We start from the raw sequence: 22,270 nt of genomic DNA, 5'->3' as shown, positions 1-22,270 counted from the left end.
CAAGTACCTAGGTACTTACTTATCAATGAAAAGTATTTTGCCAACGTTCGGGCAGGACAACGTCTGTCGGGTCCGCTAGTTTATATTATAAAATGATCTTGTAAATTACAATTGTTATAATAATACAGTGCCCTTTGCATCACTAGGTGCGGACAGGGAAATGGTCGTGGTAATTATGTTTTTTAAAATGTAATGATTGATGAAGAATACAGTTGTAAAATCGAGCCAGAACTGTGGACAAGTGCTTTGGACTCTATGGCTGCTCTCAATTAAAATTCCTCCCTAAGGAAATCGATCAGTCTGCCTCGTTGTTTAGTTGTTGACGTGTTTGTCTACAATTCTTGTGGCTTAGGGTTCGATTCCTAAAAAGGCGGACACGTAATATTTTCAAATTTAAAAAAGAGTTTTGACCTTCAATATTTCATCGTTTTTATACTCTCCAAGCATATGACTTATTAAATTACATACATGTAATGGATAATCGAACTATGCTATATTTCGTTTACCAATGCAGCGCCTTATGCACCACTAGGTGAAGATAGGGGCCGATGGTGATGATACTATCTATAAAATAGTATTCATGTATTATTAATACTTGAAGTAATAACTTAAGAGTTTCTGAACAACAAACTGACATCTCTTACGTATAATATCATGACCTAAAAAACGCGATTTTACAGAAGGTTTGAAGGTAAATTTGAATCTAAATATTGATAAATTATTGAAAAAAGTCGTGTGCATATATACTTCCACATTTTTTTTCATTTAAGCTTACAATTTTTTTTAATTCTCTATGGTTTTTGTAAAAATGTAGAAACAAAAAATGTGAAAATACTTATTGGCTGGAGTAAACACATGTTCTTAAGTAGACAGTATTTTTTTTTTAATAAAAAATACAACTTATCTTTTATTAGAGATGTCTAAGAAAATTACTAAAAATTTGTATAATATACAGGGTGTTCATTAAACCCTGCCACATCCGAAACCACGATGATCAGTATTAGCAAGAAGACATATTGGCACATTAAAATTTTTTTTAGAACGAATATTTTTTTTTTTTGGTCAAATGGTTGCTTACTTCTGCAGGAGAGAAACGAGGGGGAAGGGGGGAGTCTGATTCACCGACAACCGAGCTCTCCTCACTTCTCCACTGCAGAAGTAAGCAACCATTTGTTTTTTTTTAATATTTTATTTAAAAAAAAAAAAATTATTAGTATTAAATAAAAAAAATTATATCCTAATATGTCTTCTTGTCCATACTGATCATCGTGGTTTCGGATGTGATAGGGTTTAAAGAACACCCTGTATGAAAACACGATAATCGTAGAAAAAAATATGGAACTAAAAAATTGTAGCTTGATGAGTTATCGACTTTTTTGGGTGGTAAACTATGATTTTAATACCAACTGTAGTGGTGTAATGATCAGTAATAGTGGGGTTAATTGTATTAGCAAAACTGTGGTCAATGGTCAATACATGTTTCTGCCTCATGTGTCACTCTTGTTGGTTCATTAATTAATTATTTAAATCCATAGTGCATAAGAAGATTAGTGTATTCAATTACAGTCGATTTTCCGCCGACAATATTAATGTTGATATCATGATTAAAATCTGTATTTTATTTAAATTCAAGTTTAGTCAAAATAGATTTTAATCAGCTACTACAAATAAGTACCTGCATGCAACTGTCATCTTTTTTCGTAGAAAATTTTACAATCAGATTTCAAACAATATTACTTGGATAGTAATTTTTAATGCCTCCTTCAGTCGTTCAAGTAAACTCGGCCTCGCTCCTGAAAAAAGCGCCCTACGGTGTATTCCTCGTATTTCGTATCGCAGATGAAGCCCAAAATATCTCGTCTTTAATTTAATGCCTTTACTCTCGCATTGTTAGAAAGTAATGGGGCCAATTTGCATAGATGGCCACACCACAACCCACGATATATGAGCAGTACGTTACTAGGTAAAGTTTACCGTATAATTTATGCGGGGAATTCCGATGGTGTTTTAGTAGGACACCCTGTGCTGTCCCAAACTTGATGCTGTCGTAGATTAAGACCTATTTTACTGAAGCATACTGTCTTGCTATTTTAAATTGCAACATTTTTGCACACAATAACTATTTAAACATTTTTTTTCAATAATTCTAACGACGTACAAAGGCACTGTACTACCCCGAATATAACGTGGTCTCAAATAGAAGGCAATCTAAAAATTCATTTATCGTTAATCCAGAATACAACATGGTTTTTCTAAGAAAAATATTTCTAGTAAAAAACATCGCTTTACGTTGTATTTGGGCTAATACGGTAATAATATGTATTACAATTAATATTGCATAATAGAAACAAGGCTAATGAGGAAGCTTAGTGCTATGGGAAATAGGATAAACAACGTTTTTTTCTTACACGCGGTAAGCATTTAATTGTACGACAAAGTACCTCAAAAATATATGAAAAAATAATCAAAATGAACCACTTTGAATTACGTCTCAAGTTCTTCTGAATCAACCAAAGATATAAGTAATGTTGTGATAGATTTACGATTTCCAGAAAGCCAGTTCACCAATCAGCAAAACTCACTGAATTGAATATGTGACGTCACTGGCGGAGTAATTTCAAATTAAAAAAACTTTAAAAGAAATCGTAGGGCTGATAAAACGATTCAAAAATAAAAATAATTGAAATTGGCTTAGTTTGATCGTCTTTAAACAAGTGAGAAAATCACTGAATTTTCGCATTATGTGATACCGCTATTTCAATATTCACATACAAAAGGGAAGTATAGAAAGATATACAGACGCACTTATGTAATATACAAATTATGTTATTAAGTTGTAATCAATGTATTGCAATGCACCGGTAAAGGCAGGTATGAAGATAATAAAAACGTAAATAAGATATTGTTAGAAATTGAATATTTCAACCAGAATTATCTTCTTTTAAAAAAAATATAATACAATTCTTTTAAAGAAGGTTTCAACCAAAAATATTTTAATAAATGTATTTTTTTTTAAGTTTTACCGAAAGCATAATTTTACGTACAAATAAAAAAAATGTCACAAAAATGTATGAGATTTATAATGCCTGTATTTCTTTTCAAAACCAAAAAATTAATATTGTTCTACAGCCACTTTCATGTTCAATTTATTATCTTTAAATTATTTTATCAAATTTTATTTCAATATTTAGTCTTTATTGAGATCCTAGATACCTAAAATTTGTCGAAATTTGAAATGGCGTACTCTAGAGGTCTAAAAGTAATTATATTTTATTTACATAAAACTTTTAAGTAAATTTTTTAACAGAAATACCTTTAAAAATTATTGTTCTTATCTAATTTATGTTTTTTTATTATTGCGCGATTAAAAAAACACACTAGTTTTAAAATAGCAAAATCGTATGATTTTCTCATTTTGCGTGCGTTTTACCACACTACAGCCTTAATAAACGTACTCATTTTGTTGCTTGTTGCTTGACGTCATATTTTTTATTGTATAAGTTTCACTGTTACGACTATAGCAAAACGAGGAATATTGATAAAAAAACATTAATTTTTTAATCAATATTCCTGGCCACTACTTTTCACGACTTATATAAAAATGGCATTTAAAGTCAAATGAAGGTGAAACAATTTCAGATGAATAAAAAAAAATATTAAAACTGATCTCGTTCGTAGAAACTTTACAATTCGAAACCAATGTAATGCATTTTTTATTATTTCAACAAATTACTTAACAATCAAATAATGCCTCGTTTCACTTTATCTATTAAATGTGTAAAAATTTCATAAATTTTCTTACGTAATAATCAATCATAAATTTTCGGATATCGGAATTTATAGGCTAATAAGCCTTTAAATCCCGATTTATTTAATAAATATTTTAAAGCTTAGTTTTTAAATTTAATTTAGAATAGGCAATCAATCATCAAGTACTTTCTATAGTGAATTATTTTAATCTTTAAATTAATCACAGCACGATAGTGTACTAATCAACAACTAAAAAATAGTAAGAACATACCTCATTAGGGACGAAAAAATGTGAAATATGGTAGTCTAGGCATTTACAGAGCTTACAACCTGTCATAGGCTGGTTAGTTTTATTACCATCACTTCGTTACATATCAATATATGTACCTTAAGCCTTAAAGGATATACCATGGGAGTCACGATGAATGAAATGTTCAGGAAACGAAGTTTTGTGATTGTGCGATTTCCAAAACATCATAACTGTCGAACCAAATTAGATCATTTCGATCTACAGGGTGTTTTTTACACCTTGTCACATCCGCAACCACGATGATCAGTATGAGCAAGAAAAATTAAAAAAATAATTAATTGGCATATTAAAAAAAATTTTTAGAACGACTAAAATCTTCAAAAATAAAATATAGAAAAAAAACAAATGGTTGCTTACTTCTGCAAGTGAGAAACGAGGAGGAGGGCGGGGAGAGTCTGATACACAGTTAACGGCACGGCCGCGCCCCCCTCGCCCTCCACTGTAGAAGTAAGCAACCATTAATTTATTTAATTTTCTTCGTCCTAAATATTTTTTTAAATATGCTAATATTTCTTCTTGCCTATACTGATCATCGTGGTTTCCAATGTGACAGGGTTTTAAAAACACCATGTTTAAAGAACTCTTAGTGTAAAAAAAAATTATTTTTATAGATATATACACACATCAAAACACAATATATGTGAATGTGATGCTTTACATCATAAAGAAGACTCAGAGGACCACTGGTTAAACCGGAGAATGTTAAAGAGCTCGCCCCCTACCTAAAAGCCCGACACTTAACGGATCTGAGCTTGGAGGGGTAGATTGATCAAAATGAGAACTCTCGTCTTTCACACAGTAGCCAGGCTCTTTATAGACTTGGGCTTGGAGGGCGAGAACTATTCACGGGGACCCGTCACAACAGATTTGCACAGGTTGCAGTGACGTCAAAACACAGCACTGACCTCCACCTCTTAGAATAAGAATAAGATAATAATAGTAAATATTAAAATAGCATGTCTGAAACTCCTGATTGTTTTTGCATTAAAACAAAGTCGACTTCAGATTTTTATTTTAAATCATAAAGCATCTTTACAAAAGCGGACTTCGGTGTTTTATTCGCATATACCAGTATGTATAAAATGGCTTTTTGCGATAATTTCTGCATTTCTAACTTTGAAAGAGCAAAAAGTAGACTCCCGTGTTTAATCCTCTAAAGTAAAGATATTTATTTTTTAAATTTTGTAACTGCATTGGCAACCTCCGTGGTGTAGTAGTTAAGACACTTGACTCACTAAGGTTCCGGGCTCGATTACCGGTGAGAGCACTAAAATTATCTTTGATTTTTCTCAAATCTGGGTGTTCTGCGAAGTAATAATTGACCGTAGTAATGAGCCTGCTAGCCTGTTGTGGTGCAAACAAATTAAAAAACATTTTATCAACATACATTTCATGACATGATTCCCTAGTTTCTGTTTTGATTTTCTAAGCATGATTCTTCATTACCATCATCATTCTCTTATCTGCACCAAATTTTATAAAAGATACTAAATTAGTACTTGAATCACAGTGTATTTCGATAATTTGTTATCTCTTTATTAAAAAACAGCTGTTATCTTTTATTTTATTAATTAGATTTATTTATGTATAATACGTATATTTTGATATATTTTTAGAACAAATTTTTGACCAGCCTGTTTTTTGGTTGGCTGGAAGATATTTCTTACAGTGATAAGTCCTCCAAAGTACTTATTATTTATACTTGAAGATTTAAATAAATAAAACAAATTAATTTGTTACATGAAAGCAAGATTGCAGTTTATGTCAGAACTTCGGGAAGAGAACCTTACTTGGGAGGACGCAAAGGAGTTGGCAGCCGATAGAGATGCATGGAGGCTCTTTGTGGATACCATATGGTCCAAATAGAGAGCGGACATGGAATGATGATGATGATGATGATGACTAGAACATTTCCGATTCCCGTAAATGACTTTTTTTTTTTTCGTCCCGAAACTAGTAAAATAATCTGTTACCCAAGTACAGCTAGAAGATAGCCAGTAACCGACAAGCTAAGGCTACTTTATTAGCAAAGTTTGGCAGCCGGTATCCTTTTTGACTTGTTTACCTTCGTGTTAAATCCTAAACACTTATAAATAACGTAGAAAATTAACCATTACAAGGGAACGTGCTGTTGTCTGTAGAAAACGGTTCACTTCGTTGAATAAAAGAAAATCTTAAAGAAATGACACGTCTTTATATCAGTGATGCGAGTTTTTCTGATTTCAGTTTCAGTTTACCTTTTAGTAGAGGGATTTCTTCATCATTCCATGTCCGCTTCCTAGATATAGCATTTGGTGTCCACAAAGAGCGCTCATGCATCCCAATCGGCTGGCAGCTCCTGTGCGTTCGCTCAAGTCAGGTTCGCGTCCAGGACGCCTAGAACCTGATTTCTCTTAAAGTAGGCAAGCGTGGTTAAGGATCTCAGGATTGTGTTACCAAAATGCTTAAAGAGAGAAATCCCTGCAAAAAAACTGCTTTTGCAGTTTAGCGGGAATTGAAAAAATTGTTTGGAAGAATGCTTATATGAAAAAAATTTCAAAATAAAATTAAAAATATATTTATATTTATTTTTTTTAATACTGTTTTATTAGGTTACGTTACTTTCGGCAAACATATTTTTTTATTCAATGGTTCGATCGGTGTTCTGTTTATACGCTGGCAATAAAAACGTCAATTAAACCAAAGCAATGAATGGAAACGATGATTTACCGTTTTCCGCTTTGGGAAATTTGCCCGATAACACCGAATGGTAATTTTTATTTGCTCAAATCATCGCGGAAAAGCTACGGATAGTTTCTATTGACCATTGTTTGTTTATAATATGAGAATGGTTTATTGCCTGCGTTGCGATTAATATCACATATTCAAATAGTATCAAGTTCGCGTCCAATTTCATGTTCTCTTTGAATTATTTTCATTTCATTTCCCGGGTAAACATTATTAATTTGTCAGGAACAATGCACCGGTCGTGCATTAAATGTCCAATGCGTCAGCAAAATCAATTGAACATCATTATTATAAATACGTATGTCATTGAATCTTTAAGTTATTAGGCTTGGTTTTAAAGGATACGCTTTTATTTATTTCTAAAAACTACGCGAAGAACGTTTAATGTTAATAAAATATTTAACCCTTCGGTTCTAAGGGGATTATCTAATATTAGGGGATTATCTCATATTTTTTAATAACTTTTTTTTCTTATTGATAATTTTTTAGCATAATCCTATCCTATGACGTAAATAATGTATCAAAATTATTAAAATATTTTTCAGCTGAATTCTTTCAATAATAATTCACAGTTATTTTTGCTTTGCCCCCTGTGCAAACAGCGAGCATTATTATTTATCGCTTCACAGTTTAATCATTTTTTATATATTGGTCAGTTAGCACGTGTACTTTTTGTTGTTTGGGCGCAAATTTTCAGCCATGAACACAAAAAAAACGTATTTCGTTCTTTACATTTTGCATACATTCGCTTTATTGCCCCGCTAACACGCAGCGAGACTTCAGATCAGTGTTGTCTAACGTGTCGAAGAGAGAGCAGCGCGATGTCATATAGCATCCTCTCGCAAAAGTATTTTTTGAAAAAATGTATGAATTTGCAGAAAACTCACAATATTTTGAGACAGTTTTATTAACACTATAATCATAACCGCTTTTAAGTGGTATTAACAACATTATAGATGGGATATTTACGGTACCCCCCTCCATCCGGAACTGGTGATTTTTTTACCTTCAGATTTGGAATGATTTAAAATATAACATAATGATACCAATTTAAATCACATTACTTAAAAATAAAAAAATCCTAGACCGCCATAGGAAAAAAGTACATAAAAATCATCAATCATAATTTATATTGTAATAAAACTACTAGGTTATTTATAATAATTATGGATAACTAATATAGCGCCATAAGCACTAAATTTGTGATTTTCTGTTTTGAAAAACGTAATTTTGTATTTCGTTTGTGTAAAATCACTAAAATAAATTTTATATACCGACCAGTTTCAGAACATTTTCAAGCCTTGACAGAGGAACAGTCATGGTTTGAATTAGGTTAAACGGTTTTTTGTTTAAATTCGTAATTTTTACATGACTTTTAAAAATGTGTTACCTTTACATGACTTTTGAGAGTACACAGAAGTTCTCGTCTGGAGTTATTTTTTGTATTGGTGTTCATTTCATTACTTATTGATTATTTTTTTCATTATATATTTGAAATAAAAATGTAAAAATATTTTAACAGTTTCTCAGTTGTGACGGTGGAAAATATACTAAAATCCTTTTTTAAATTTCAAAAATTTTTTTTGGTATCGCTGCCACATTCATCCTTATAGTTATTTGTCTGTAAATGATATTTTTGTAGTATCATAACAATATAACACACAATGTAAGCAGGCTCGTAATATCTAGCCAGAGTAAATTATATTTTTTTAGATGGCCCTTGCTCCAATACTGCGTATTTCTCGGTTAGTTCAAGTTAGTTATAAGAATTAACTTTTCTAACAAGTGAAATTGGTATTGGGAGACCAGAACTTTGAGGAGTTTGATCTGCGGCAAGTAGACAATCGGAGTTGGATCAGAGACTTCTCACTATGTAGTGCACTCCTGGGAATATCAGCTCGAATCGAGATACCAACAGTTGCTCCCGATACTAATTTAACAAGAAATACATAACTTCAATAGAATTGGACTATTCAAGGGGGACTACGGAGTTATGAAAGTTTTTACATCGAAAATCACATTTATTTGTTTACTAACCTATACATTCACAACCACACAATACTTTGGATTTACAAAGGTATTAAGAAGCATTTGCATTTTAAAAAGGGGTTAAATAATTATGTCGGCCTCGTGGTGTAGTGGTCTGCGCGTTGGCCAACCATGCCAGAGATCTCGGGATCGATTCCTGACATGGTTGACATTAAATATTTATTCAAAAAGTGTTTTTAAACTAGAATATTTACTATCTACAATAGTCCCTGAACTGGTACCTGAAGCGTAAGACTGATCACCTTACCTTAATATGACAAAAAATATCATGATACACTGCGATTGGTGTATCAATGCGATGCCCTATGCACTATTAGGTGCGGAAAGGTAATGATGATGATGTTGAATGCTTAAAGATACATTATTGTTGCCTTTTTGTCAAAATGGACAAAATGAGATCCAAGAAAAATTTTAATAAAGTAACTAATTTTATAATTTTTTACAAAAATTAAACAATGCAAAGTGTTTTTTAATTAACTTTTTGGGGTACAGCGGGCCATAATTTATCTATTTCCTAACAAATCAATATAGAAATCAGGAGAAAACAAAAATTTCTGAAATTTCCTAAAAAAACTTATCAAGAAAATCAACACTATTGCATAGTACGATTATTAAGTCACTGCTATTTGAATTGCTTTGTTCAAACTTGACGTACGTTTTTTTTTTAAATTAATTAGTTGAAATTATTTTTAAGAATCTATTCACCTTGTAGCTACATGAAATTAATTGATCTGTAAATACGGTCTTTATTTTCAACCTCAGAGTAATAATTCACTAGAGAAGCCCTTTAGCTCTATTTCAAAGAACAAAAGCGTTCCAAATGTTTTGTTTGGTTTTTAGTTTAACAACAAACGTGTAACGGACGGTTTAAATTTGCGCTTGCAATTCTCGACATGAGTACCAACGGCCCATTGTATTGCTGTAATCTGTAGCTAACTTTACAGTTAATAATCATAGAATGGATTTCTCCGTACGGGCGACTCGCCAGTGACGAAGTTTCTCTAAGTTTTCAACCGTCCGCGTCCATGCGCTTCGTTGCTGCAAACTACCATGCGTTGTGTCGCTACAATTGTACAGCGCCCGTGAGGGGATTTTCACATAAATGGGGCTTTTTAAATTATCCATAATGATAATACCAAAATTAGGGACAAAACATACCTTCACATTTCGTTCAGGAATACCAATAATTATTATCAACACCAAACGTCCTGTATTATCCACTAAATGTACGAGTAATATACCAACTTTTTAATGGAAGACAAAACCGAATTCAAGTTGAATCAAATATGGTATTATATACCTGTGTATTATTAACTGGCAATTGAAAAATAGTGCTGGATAATAAAACAAAACTTCCTGAAAGTACGGTGAACAGTAATTTTCATCCATAATTAAATTCCACGAGTCAGTTTTCGTTAAGAAATTAGTAATTCATCAATAATTTATTCCTTGGGTAAAATTACAGGGAGCTGAAGTGGTTGTAGTTTATAAAAACAGCGCAGCAGTCAATTAAAAATTCCGAAACTTGGAATGTTTTCAGCCAAACTGCAGTTATTCTTCTCTTTATTCCAGAATTGTTAGTAACTCTGGAAATCGAGAGAAAGTTCCCTAACTCGTAAAAACTGTCATTTTTTTCTTTGTAAACGGAAGTTCCGACTGATCTGGAGTGGAACACGTACTTCTGGAAAAAAGAAATATTAAATGAGAATCAGGAAACCAACGTTTCGCCAAATTTAATGACGACTATAAAAAATATCTAACGTTTCGAAACATAGCCAGTTGGGATAGTAATTATAATATGTGTGTTTATTTTAAATATCAATGCTAGGCCACGCTTAAGGAATTTTGTTTTTTTTCTTTTTAGTAATAATTTCCAAAACTGTTTTTTCTGAACATTTCATTGGTTATAATAGTATGTCTCCATAACTATTCTAAACATTAGTAATAATTTCATGTCTCTATAGCCGTTTCTTCTAAACATTAGTAATAATCGTATGTCTCCATAACTTTCTTACATGAATTGATTGACCACCAAATTAATCTCTTTTTATAAAAATAACATGCATGAAATTTTAAATTGTCTTTTTTAGTGTAGTGGTTTAGAAATTTACTATGGGTATAATATATTTTAATTGGGATACTGTAAATTTAATAGGTTTTTCATTTATTGAGGCCATGATAATATTTGCCGAAAACAAGTTATATAATATTTATGTTTATACAAATCATAATGAATAGCAATTATATCTATATTCTGAAAGGAAATATCAACTAATTTGAGAAATATACAAATAATTATTCGGTTTTTAAAACTACTTTTTATTTCTCTCAGCACCTTATTTAGTATTCATAAGAGTTAGTAATGTTCGGTTTCGATTAACCAAATTTAAAAAAGAGTTTTGTGGATAAAAACAAACATGAAATTACCCAAAACCTCCTCAAATTTAAATATGTACTCGTAGGTATGTATTTAAAAAAAGTTTTTGAAACCTTAAATATGTTTATGGAATTTAAACAGTATTTAGGTAATATTAAATATTGCTTGCACAGGTAAGCCTTAATTAAACTGATAACCCTTCGATTTGTCATGTTTAATCCTTTCATCCAGAGGTAATGTATTTTGGATTTGCATTTTGATCACGAATGCACGGCCGGGGGCGTATCGCCGATGCGTAGGACACGTCCGGCTGAGAATTCCCTCGAAGGGCTGCGCCCCTGCGCCCCGAACGGCACTAAAATGGTAAAATGCGATACGTGACTCCCTCAATCCTGGGTGTTATGAATTTAATGAAATATCTGCCGTGACCAGGGGTGTAATATTGTTAGGATTAAACCTAACCCCTACGCACTGTGAATATTTTTAAGCAAATATACGCTGTTAAAACACTGTCATCCGATATCTATGGAATAATATGAATTCCTTTTTGTCTGGCGCGTTTAACGCACAAGACTTTTTTTCGTTTTTCAAAAATAATGCTTGGAATATTTTTTAATACTAGCAGTTGGTAGTTAAAGTGGATTATGCATTTCCTGTACGTAGACAACAAAATATCTAAACATCTAAAAATACTCATTACCTGGCACGGATGTCAAATCGCTGACAGTCAGGGAAATAGAAAATGACCTTAATTCCCCACTTGGAAGAAGAGAGAACATTTGGGACGGGTACTATCAAAACTATGAAGCCCTTACTAGAAACAGTTAGTTAGTCGGTAAATAAAAAAAATAGTATTCCGTGAAGTTCATCCGTTATTTTTGCCGAATTTAACCGAATTCTGTATTATATTCAACACGTAATAAAATACACATGGAATAATATCGCCGTTTTCTTCTGTCACATCTAACTGAGATAGGAGCTTTCTGCATCAATAAGAAACAAATCTTACACACCATTACTTGCTGCACTTGTTTGTATATACATCTACATGGAATAAATATTTTATCACAATGATAATCGTCTGATAATAAAGAAATCACGCGTTATTTTACTGCTCAAATTCCAAAACACAGTCAAACTATTTTTATTCCAAAATAATATTCATAAGATTACATTCATTAATCAAAAGACTTTACGACTTTTTCTGTCATTTTTTAATGTTAAAAAAATATTTTGCCCTAGAATAAACACAATTATTACTTTCCAATCAATCAAATGATTAAATGTATCCGCCTAGCTTTTTTATTTGGTATTTTATATTACATCCAAGAAATATGTAATTGATTGACACTTAATCATGTATATTTCGATAACCTAATAAAATATTCTAGACTTTAAAAATTCCAACGAACTGCCAAATTGAATTATTTCGGTATATAATAAATGGGGTTCGAACTGTCAGTAGGGTCGCAGTGAGTCACATCTTGCTGGAGGATGTGATTATATAAAATTCTGCAAACGCCTAGTTGCATTTCACCGGCAACACTACTAACTAGTCGGACTCGTTAGCGTCCACGTCGCGAACCCCGGGCAATGGGATCACACTCATAACGGTGGGATCAAAGCAGATAACGAGAGGATGAAATGCGAGGTTTTGGCGCCTCAAAACTAAAACCAACCAGCTAAGGGAAGGTAACCCCGACAGAAAATCCACCAGAGAAGGCAACGGGAAACCACTCTGGTCATCTTTTTCCGGGAATCACTACGGCGAGTGCATCAATAAGCAGTCGTGCTGGCGGCGAAACGTAAAATTAGCGCAGGACAGATACAATAGATGAATGATATACTCGGCATTTAGTGTACCAATTCAGTGTCCTATGCACCATCTTGTGAAGATGATGATTAATAAAAATAATAAAACAATAATTATAATATCACCGCTTGTCCATATTAATAGATTTCTTTTTTTTTAAAGGGAAAAATAAATATTTGGGTTCTTATGATTTATCCAAATATCCAATTTCAACGAACTGTAAATAACTCATATAAGAAAATGGGAATCAAGTTAGGGTAGAGGGGGATTCGAACCACGGACCTTTGGGCCGTGAGTCCGGGACACTAGCCACGGGACCATAACCCGATTCAATTCTAAGTGGAATTAATAATATAGTTAGACAAATGTTTTAAGGCCTATAAAAGCCTAGATTTTTATATTCTATTCTCAAAGATGTTTTCCGTCTCTGCTGTAGTATAATCAGTAGACAGACGTTAGTGTTAGCTATTAACAGCATGTGTCCTATCAGGACGTTGGTTTTATATTTATGTGAAGGTATATATTGGGTTTCGCATGTAGTGTCATGTCGAAGAGACGGGTGTGTCCCGAAACCGGTAGACATAAAAAAAATCGATAATTGATCGTATGAAAATTATTTCTTAACATTGAATTAAATGTTTGTCCACAAAGTAAAAGCTTTAAATAATAATAAGAACTTCTTTTTTCGATTTCTGATCCGTGTAATACGGCCATTGAGGGAAAAAAAGTTTATAAAAATTACACAAATAGATCCATAAAAAAACAATAACATTCAGAAACAACAAAAAGGCACTTCCGTTCGCTATGCATTGCTCAAAAGCTGTTAAAATAACGGAACTGCGTAAGACTGCTCCAGAACCTCTCTATAAATACGGAATAAATCCGATATCATTGGTGGCACTCAACATCATCGAAGTTTTTCCTTATATTTATTCTGTATCAAAAATAAACAATTGTTGATCATAAATTTTATATATCGTGCTCATTAATTCATTTCACTAAATGACTTATCGTATCCTTTGTTGCTTTCCTTACTTATTTTTATTTTCTCTTTATATTTTATTAATATGTATTTTTTATCGTTTTAATTTTGCGTTCACGTTTGAACTATTATTAGTAACATTATTAATAACTATTATTTATACTTTGCATACCTTATCTTCATTATTAGTAAAATTATGTATTTTTATCTATTAATTTAATGATTCTATTATTTTGTATATTCGATTTTGTTTGGAACTGTAGTTTATTTATTATTATTTTCTCAAGTATTTCATGTTGTTTCTTTGTTCGGATTGTTGTTTGTAATATTACTATATCGTATGTCATTATTATTTATTACAGGTTACTAGGGTAGGGTGCTCCAAGAGTACACACATCGGTCATTCTAAAAAAACTGGGAGACCTGGCAGAATTTTTTAATACTATTTTGACAGTCTTTGCGAGTTCACGTGCTGCATTCATAACCGTCTGAAAAAAATTTCAATCTTCTAATTTTTTTATTAAATTTTTAAATTTGACCTTTTTTTGTTTTTTAATTTTTGAAGGGTAGAATTAAACGTTTAAACTATTTTTATTAACTTTTTATTGGTTTATTGAGACCTCAATGTAAAATAAGCGGTCGCATTCAGAATAATGTTCAACAGTCTTTAACCAGATGGCAGCACTTAAATTATTCTTGATAAAGTAGATTAGTCTACAAGAATGCGCACCATATGATTTAACTATTTAAAATGGTTTCGTGTTCGAGTGTATTTTTTTTTTTTTTCATTAAAAAAATTGTTGCGGATTTCCATATTATGTTTTAAGATGTCTAAAAAGTCATTTTAATTATTAAATATAATTTAAAATTTATTTGATTAATTATAGCATAGCCACTATGAAGAAAGCTTCTAAAGAACTAGAAGAAAAAACAACAAAATCTAGTCTTTCGGCTAAATTAGGTTAGTCAGAATCAACTTTTTGCAAAGGACTTTATGTTACTTCATTGGGTAAGTATATTTTTATATATCATTGTTTTCACCATTACCGCAAGAATTATCAGTTGCTCCATTATCATTTATTTTTTTGAGACCATATCTCCTTTACTAGGCTCGACAAAACAAAGACCCACCAAAAGAACCATGAAATCACAAATAATATCGAGTTCACCACAAAAGCAACTTTCAAATTTTATACCGACAGAGTATTGAACTTACAAGTACAAATTCAAAAAACTATCGTACCTGTCAAAATAAAGATTGAGGCAAAAGAAAACAAAAAAATATTATTTGATTATGTTAACGTTTTGACAATTAACAAACAGTGTCAGTATAAGATAATGACAGATCATTTCCACAGTTGCAGTTTTAAATCCAAAGTAACCCACCAGATCGTGACCCGACAAGTATCGACACAGAAACTGACGGTGCCACGACAGAAGAACTACTGTGGAGATAGAACAATGGGGAGTGTAGTACCAAAACTGTATAATTTAACACCAGCTGAAAATTGTGAGGAAAAAAACCCAAATACATTAAAAAAAATAGTCCAAAAAATATTAAAAATAGCAAGTGAAACTTAAGTGTGGATATAAATATATTTTATTCTTCATTTATTATTAAACTATGTACTTAATTATAATTTTTTTTTTAAAAAATGTAATGTAACCCGCAGATAAGCTTCGGCTTTGCGGGAACAAAAATACAATTATGTTTGTTACTGATTTGTCAAAATAAATAAAACTTTAAAAAAATAAAAATATGAACAAGCTTAAGATTTATTCCATAACGTTTAAAAAACCAAAGGTACTACCATAAAACATAATTGGAAATGTCCCGGATGCTTAAAATTTTACAAAGAGCCTACAATAGATGACTGAATTCAATTCGTATCATAGCTTGAATAGTGACATAATAGGTGTAAGACATACTTTGTAATAGGAACATTAAAATACGATACGTGCGATTGCTTTTTCATAACTAGATATAGACGGCCGGCCTCGGCCTCGAGGTGTGATGGTCAGCGCGTTAGCTTACCATGCAAGAGGTCTCGGGTTTGATTCCCGAGATGGTTGATATGAAATATTTATTTAAAGGGGTGTTTTCCTACGAGAATATTTCATGGTCCCTGGACTGGTACCTGAAACGTAAAACTGATCATCTTAGCTTCATGTAACAAAAAATATTATGATACGCTGCGATTGTTCTTACCAATGTGCACCATAAGTTGCAGAAAGGGAATGATGATAATGATGATGAGATATAGACACAAAACCAAAAAGTACGCAATCTTACAGCACCCTGCCCTATATATTATTTTTTATTTATTAATTATTATGACTTAAAAGCCATTTAATAATAAACTTAATAAATGAGTTAATTTAAATAAATTTTAGTAAAATGTCTGAATCTTCCTCATTTTCTTTCTATCTCTGTTGAAATATCTTCAAATGATCAATTGAAATATAGATTTTTATCATCCTTTCGAATAACAGTAAGTTTAGAGATAGTGTATATTGAATATCGTCATCGCTCCCTTTCCACGCCCAATATTTTTATTTTCAGTAATACATCCATAATAACAGTTTTAAAAAAACTGTGAAATATCACGAAACGTCCATGCCATGGTTGGAAATAATTCTTTCGGGGCCCGACCGCCCAGCGCTAGTTCACTTCGCTGAATATTCAATAACTTTTTTTCGTTTTACTTTCCGAGGCAATATCGACTTCTGAAAGCTTCACTCTAACTGAATCTATTAGAAAGCAATTACCAAAAGAAAAACTGTAAAATAGTTACTACAAAAGATGCTACGCGAAGGTTTATACAATTACTTTTTCCGATACTCTTATGAGAACCTAATAGATTGTAATAAAATACATCCTCGAATCATACCTGATAATATCTAAGTAGGTCCTACCGGACATACTTACATTTTAAAATATGAAAAAGCAATGAAGTTAATTTGAGTCTAAAAATTATTTATTAATATTACAGGTGAGAACTTAAAAAAAAAGCAAGACAAAAAACATTACAATTTACAGATACTGACCTAATCTATCTTAAAAATAATTTAACCCATTTGAAAATAACGTTTATTTTTTATTCATTTTTCGTCAATATGAATTTCATTTCCGATAGGAAACGATAAGAACGCATTTTTAATTTATAATTGTATATTTTTATTTAATTACATGTATATACTCAATTATTGTATCATTTATTCAAGTTTCGGAAAAAAAGAAAACATTCAAACACAGATTTGACATAAACACTTGAAAAAAATCAGAGAGATAACTCTCACCCTCATTTTTCAAAAATAGAATATGCCTCATTATAAAACCTTTCTTGGTGACATTTCAATGATTGATCACAATTGAAATTCCAGATAGAGTTTTCAATATAATTTTACCGTTACTAAAATAGATCCTCCTACAACGTGTGTAAAGTTCATATGCTAATCATATTTCCTGCATGAACATTGGGATAGTTTTAAAAAAATATTTATTTATTAAAAAAAACAGCCATTACAACAAAAAAAATATTTACAAATAAACCAAAATTATGGGCCACTTATAATTTTCTATACATTACTAAATACAATGTCAAAAACAGAAGAAAAAAGCGTACCTTTAAAAAGCCACTCCGCATCATTCCACACGTAAAAAATAAATAAAATATTACAATAATAATGAAAAAATAAAAAAAGTTAAAGAAAAAGTTTTTTGTTTACTCGGACTTAAAAATTCTTTCGCCGGCGGGTCCATACGGAGTAACCCCAGATCAGCCCTCCCTCCTTTCTTCTTACAAACAAATTAATCAATTACAATATTAAAGAGTACAAAAAAATAAAATATTAGGTATAGTTAGATTAAGTTATGATTATTTTCAATTGGGGTTTTAGCATTTTCTTTAAATTTGTTTAAAGTGAGGAAATATATATCGATTTTAGTAAAAAAAATTCTGACTGAATTATAAATTTTAAAACTAAACTTTACTTTAAACAATCATTGGGTATTTTTCTTTCCTTAAAACAGTGATTTGATTACACATTTAAATTATCCCCGTTATTTTTATAGCTAGAAACGTATTTTCTCTAAGCACTTAGAATATCGGTGTATTGTTTCAGCGGAAACACCCCCCGGAAAGCAAACCGTAAGACATAAGACCCGTGGCATCTGCTTAATGTCGTCAATTTGTTCTTGTTTTTCACCAGACTGTCTGTTTTCTTAGCTTTCAATGCTCGGAACTCGAACCATAATAATATTCCCCGCATTCTGAGAAACGAAATTATTTTATTTAAAACATCTGAGTATTTTTCGCAAATTTATTTGATCCCATTGTATTTTTTAATCAATTTTATAATGAACTTAACATTTCATAACAGAAATGTTGTGTTTTTTCATCTACTTCTACTATATTTAACTAAGCCAAAAGCAAAGATATAATTATTTTATTTTACTACTCCCCCAATAAAGCGGATATAAAAAAATGTTATAGTAGTAATTTATTGTATATTATATTTATTTATTATATACGCCCAGAGGTTTTGCTTGACAGGTACAAAATTCATATTTAAGCGTTCCATGGTATAACTTCTCAATACGTATGTAGGTACTTATCCAATAAACATGATTTTTAAAGTATCTAATTACATTATGCTTTATAGGTATAAATAAAATAAAATAAATTATTACGTAAAAATAGATAGGTACATAATTAAATATGTTTGAACAATTATAACTAAAATATGTAATATCATTTCAGGTAAAAACAATAAGTTTACAGTAGGAATTATTTAAGTGTTGGTAAGCAAAGTAAAAAAGTCCAAGTGAATTTTGCAGAATTCTACAACGTAAGTTATTTTGTTTACTATAATGTTTTCTTGATTTTTTCGTTTTATTTGATGTATTATTTAATATCAATGTATTATATTATAAAAATAGCTAGGCAGCCCGTTTTGCCATTTTATAGTACACGGCAAAAATGGGGAAGTTCGGTGGTTTTTTAATTTTTTGTTTAACTATCAAACAAAACCAAAATTATTCTTTTCTGTTTATATGTATGGTACTGTGTTTTTTTTTATTACCCCCCTTGCGACGTTACTAGTTTTCTTCGGTAAATTGTCCTAATTGATGGGTTGACATCCCGGAAATCGGAAATCTATCACAACACTCTATCATTGGTTGATTTAGAAGAACTTGTTTCGTAATTTAAAGTAGTTCATTTTTATTCATTTTTCATTCATTTTAGGGAAACTTCGCCGTATAATTAAAGCCCATAAATAAGCCCTGATAATGCCTAGACTTCCTGGTTCCCTTCTCAAAATGTATTCATTTTCTGTTGCAACAAATTTAATATAATTAAATCTCTAATTTTTACAAAAAACAAGAAAACATTTAAATTTATTTCAACAGAGAGGGAAAACATTTTTGAGAAGGTAATATGGAAGTCTAGGCATTAACAGGGCTTATGACCTGTCATTGGCTAGTTTAAGTGGCCACTTTGCACACTGTGTAACATTCACCATTCTGCCTATGTTTGAACATCCACATTTCTTCAACTCTTCCATCTGTTGACTTTTGTCCTTCTCAAAAATGTTTTACGTCTCTGTTGAAATAAATTTTAATCCGAATAGGGAGGAAATCCAGCCAGTCTGCAAGCATTTGGACATACTCAAACTTTGTTGGACAAGAAAACGTGTTTAATGTCAAATTTTCCGTTGCACTAAACTTCCTCATTATTAAATCTCCTCATGTGGAAGTTCTGATTTTTACTTATTATTGTATCTTTTAGCTTTTCTTATGTTATCTTTAATTTTAACTAAATTTACATACTTATGTTTCACTGCTGCACTTGAATGTAATTTCTAATATATGTAAAATCCCGTAGGGCGTGTAAATTGATAAATAAATATAATTAAGAGGTATTTTAAATCGTGATTCCTCCCTCCGTACTTTCTCTATGGCAATTAGTTATCTAAATTTTTCTTGTTTTTCTTCTTAGCATCAAGTAATATTTTTAAGTAATAGTCATTTTTGTACATAATATATTTAAAAAATCATTAGTTTTCTAACATGAACAAAGTTTACTAGTCTTCGTTTATGTTTTTAAAAAACTTATCTTTTTGAAAATAATAAAATAATAATAACATTAAATAACTGACCTTACCTTCCAGGTAACGGAGATGATCCATACTTTGCTGCAGTTGCAGTACCCTATGAACAAGAATAACGAAGATGAAAATTATATTATGTACCCTCTCGGACACGGAATCAAAACGTTTATACTTTATATTTATCTTCAGATAAACAAATATATTAAATAATTAATGAAATAGGCTCTACGTCAACCCTAAATTGGCAGGCCTTTGATGTCCGAGGATTGTATTTCCATATTTACCATCCGAGAAGGGTTGAAGACCTCGTCACGAAGACAGGATCGGGCGCACTGAGGCGGGACGGACGTGGGTGTGATATATTAAGGGTCTGGACACCGGGATACGGACAGCTGGAGAATCCGGACATCTGGGACGGTCCAGGCTGCCGAGGAGCTAGCGGACCGGACTGGACTAGACTAATCGGCCGTGGGGTCTTGAGTCCTGTCTGGGAACTGAAATTTTACCTCCCGAAAGCTCTACCAAATCACTACTCTAATCTACTAAGACCTAATAAAATTAACGCACGCATCCTTATTTTGACGAATTGAGTACAAAAATACCTTTTTTTTTTCTGTTCATTAACCATCAAAATTCATCATCATCGTCATCATTTTGAATTTGTATTTTTTTATAAACAAACCATCACGTTTTTTTAGGGGTAGGTAGAGAGGATAGAACGCCATATCACTGTGTCTTTACACACATACCTCGTTTCCTCTTCGTTCATACGTCTTCTCACTCACGCACGCCGATTATTCCGATTTTTGACATGTCCATCTTTAAGTATTTGTTAGATTTGGTCGTACCATGTCTTTCTCGATCTTCTTCGTTTTGTACATCCATCAATATTCGCATCGTAAAACCCTTTTAGCCATTCTTTCGCTGTCCATTCTCTCTACATGTCCAAACGAACGCAAAACTCCTTTCTTAATTCTGTCGATAATGCAAGTCTTACCCTTAGATAATTCAAGGATTTCGACATTTTTGCACCTATCATACATATTTTGACCTTCCGTTCGCCTGAGAAATCGCATTTCGACTTTTTATTTTATATATAAAATCATCGGGTTGTCGTCCCGTGGCTAGTGTTGCGGACTCACGGATCAGAGGTCCGAGGTTCGAACCCCACTCTATCCTAACTTGGTTTCCATTTTCTAATAGTGAGTTATTTATAACTCGTTGAAAATGCCCACCAAAATTGAAATATTAGGGTAAATCAAAAGAACGCTGATATTTCTTTAAAAAAAAAATTCATCATTTTTTTTATTTGTTTTAGTTAAAGTGCCTACGTCAAATAGGTTAATCGTTCAGAAGCGTTTAATTTTTTTTATTACTAAAATACAACATTTTTTTATTACAACTACCAATGCGATCTAATGTACTTTTTTAACGGAAAATTCATTTAAATTATTTGTTTCCTTAGAAATCTAAATATTAAATTGCTTTGTTATGCTCATGGCTCATGTTCGGGCTTCTGAGGGCATCGCAGATCAAATGTAGATGCAAATGGTAGAATCTTTTATGCTATTAACAATTTTAAATAGAATATCTAAAGATACACGGCGTAACAATTCAATATATCATTACTTATATCCGAGTCGCCATGAAATTCTTAAAAAGCAAAGTGCATAGAATGTCTGCGTTACAAATTCGTTCACTGCATAAACGAAATAATTTGGTAGAAATCCTTAGTATTCGAGATGAAATTGTGATGTTCTGGAAACTACGCTGGCGCTGCGCTGGTTCTACTTCGCTGATATGAACATTCCAGTACGTGCTACATTATCATTATGCTCCCAGTGCATACAAATATTATGCACACAAGTTTGTTAAGTGAGCACGATTCTAGTGAACCTTTGCAGAAAGAAAAATCCGCAGCAATGGTTTATTCAAATTCCTTTTCGCCTTTTCCGCGGCTAAATTAGTTTCTTTGGATACAGACAATGTATGCCCAACCAAGGAGTCAGGTCTGTATGCGCACAAAGAAAAAATCTGGATATTTTTATAAAAGACTACATTTCTTCCTTTTAGCGAATGGAAACCCACATTTTCAACATTTTCTGGGGAATTCGAGCATGATTTATACTAGACTATTCAACTAGAAAA

General features: G+C 31.8%; 1 long non-coding RNA gene across 1 annotated transcript in view; it reads left to right on the top strand.

The window, feature by feature from the left end:
- The window catches only part of LOC148285499 (uncharacterized), a 33,886-nt gene extending 13,428 nt beyond the window's left edge, over positions 1-20,458 (top strand). Inside the window, exons 2-3 of the long non-coding RNA XR_015821983.1 lie at positions 18,772-18,859; positions 20,183-20,458. This is a non-coding gene — a long non-coding RNA (uncharacterized LOC148285499). The remainder of the gene's footprint in view (positions 1-18,771; positions 18,860-20,182) is intronic.
- Positions 20,459-22,270: the final 1,812 nt, after the last annotated feature.

This window comes from Micrasema longulum, unplaced genomic scaffold (assembly GCF_059751315.1).
Source record: "Micrasema longulum isolate JH-2025_06_02 unplaced genomic scaffold, ASM5975131v1 h1tg000031l, whole genome shotgun sequence".
NCBI lineage: Eukaryota > Metazoa > Arthropoda > Insecta > Trichoptera > Brachycentridae > Micrasema > Micrasema longulum.
The sequence above is the reverse complement of the archived record's forward strand: the minus strand, read 5'-3'. Positions and strand labels throughout refer to the sequence as shown.